Raw genomic sequence first — 2,548 nt, 5'->3', positions numbered from 1 at the left:
GAGAGTCAAGCCCGACTAATGTGGCTCAGTGGTTGCGAACTGGGAGGTCATGGTTCGATTCCCAGTCAGAGCACATGCCCAAGAGTCGAGGTGAGACAGTTAAAAAAACAAACAAAAGGTGGTGGTGGGGGGTTCTCAAAAGGTTTGGTTTGAAAAGCATGTCATCATTGGACAACATCAAAGTGTTAGCTCTTTGCCTGACTCGGTTGCCCTGTCCCTCCCGCATAGGTACTAGGGAATTATAGGAAACTAGACAGAAATCTCTGCCTCCATGAAACTAATATCTAGTGAAGGACACAGAGGATGAACAAATAAACATATAATTATATACTGTAATGCCAGGTTGATATGAAGTAAATTAAAGCAGGATATGACGACCAAGAATGGCAGGGGCAGGAGAACCTAATTTTAGAAAAATGGCCAGGAAAGCCCTGTCTGAGGAGTGATCAATTGAGTGGATAGATGAATGAAATGAGAGAGTGAGCTATGTAATGATCTCAGCAGTGTTAGAGGCAGAAGAACTAACTGTGGTTGTAATGAGATCGTATGTTTGAGCATTGGTGAGAGGCCAACGTGACTGGGGTGGAGTGAGTTCTGAGCAGTGGTAGGAGATGAGGCCAGAGAGATAGTCAGGGGTCAGGTCCACAGCCTTTCAGTTCATGTTTAGGAGCTGGGATTGTATTCTGAGTGGATGGGAAGCCATCATCTATAATAATAAAAGTGTAATATGCAAATCAACCAAATGGCCGAACAACAGAACGACCATCTGGATGACCACACTGACACGCACTGGCACCAGGCCAGCCAAGGTGGATGCAATGCGATTGGTTGGGGGGCCCCGCCATTGCCCCACAATCGCCCCACAGAGGGAGCCAGTGGGGTGATCAATCGAAGGGGGAGGAGGAGTGGCGATATACGAGGGCAGTGCCAGGCCAAGGCAGGTGTGGGCGGGGGGCAGGGCCAGCAGTCGGAGGGAAGCCCAGGGGCCGGCAGCCGAGGGAAGCCAGTACCGGCAGCTGGGGGAAGGGAGGCCTACTCTTGCATGAATTTTGTGCATCGGGCCTCTAGCAGGGTTATAAGCAGAGAAGTAATGTAACTTGTGTTTTGAAAGATTATTCTGGCTGCTGGGTAGAAAATTGTCTATAGAGGGCAAGATTTAAAGCAGTGGACTAGTGAGAAGAGCTTTTTCAATAATAGATTGCCAGTTAGAGATCCTGAAATCAACTTACTGGATTATAACCCATTAAAACATATATATATGAAATATCAGAGTGTATTACATATAGTAAGAATAAGTAATATTTCTTAACATTTTTGTTTCAGCTGTGTGTGTGTGTGTGTGTGTGTGTGTGTGTAAGTGCTTGAAATATAAACTGTTTACTTGGTCATGGTAAAAAAGCAAGACAAAAACATTGATTTAAGAACTATTGTAATAGTCCAGGTGAGAGATGTGACATAAGCCAGGTGATCACTGTAAAAGTGGTAAGAAATGGTTGGATTCAAACTATATTTTGAGGATGGATCATATCTGACATGCTAGTGGATTAGTTGTGGGAATGCAAGAAAGAGAAGAGACATCCTTGACTTAGAGGGCTGTGGTCTGAAACAAAATCTATTTGGATGCCAAAGTCTGTGGGAGACTCAGACTTGGCAGGAGTAGTAATCAAGATGTAGCATTAACATGTTAGTAAGGAGAACTGCTGAATTTAAAAATACACACTCAAAGCTAATTATTTATCTCTTACTGTGATAATAAAAATCTCAATAAAAGAAAAATCTTCAGTGGTTCAACAGCTGTTAAATTTTTTTTTTATTGCTAAGGACAATTCTTTTTTTAAAATGTTTTTATTGATTTTTAGGGAGAGAGGAAGGAAGAGGGATAGAAACATCAATGATGAGAGAGAATCATTGATTGGCTGCCTCCTGCACACCCCCTATTGGGGACCAAGCCTGCAACCCATACATGTGCTGTGACCGGGAATAGAACCAGTGACTTATTGGTTCATGGGTCGATGCTCAACCACTGAGCCATAATGACCAGCTAGTAAATATTTTTAATAGATGGTTCTATCTCATTTTTAAAAGCTATTTCTAAGATTGTTATGATTTATAAAGTATATAAAATGTATTGTCTTAAATATGCAAACACATACAAGTCATTAAAAATTTAATATTATTAAGTATGGATTTCTGTTGGTCCTTACAGTCATTTTGCTTTCATTCAGAAGATAATGAACTCTTGAGAGCTTAGATTATTTCTCAAGGAACTAGAAAAAGAAGAAAAAACAAAGTTTAAATTTAGCACAAGGAAGGAAATAATAAAAATTAGAGCAGAAGTAAACAAAATAGAAAAACAGTCTTAAAAAATCAATGAAATTAAGATTTGATTTTTGAAAAAAAAAGATAAACAAAATTAACAAATCCTTAGCTAGACTTAGAAAAAGAGAATACTCAAATAAGTAAAATATGAAATGGAAGAGGAGACATTACAACTGATGCCACAGAAGGGGAAACTATCATAAAAGACTACTATGAACAATTATACACC

The sequence above is a fragment of the Plecotus auritus genome, assembly GCF_963455305.1.
Source record: "Plecotus auritus genome assembly, chromosome: 3".
Classification (NCBI taxonomy): Eukaryota; Metazoa; Chordata; class Mammalia; order Chiroptera; family Vespertilionidae; genus Plecotus; species Plecotus auritus.
Note: the sequence above shows the minus strand (reverse complement) of the source record.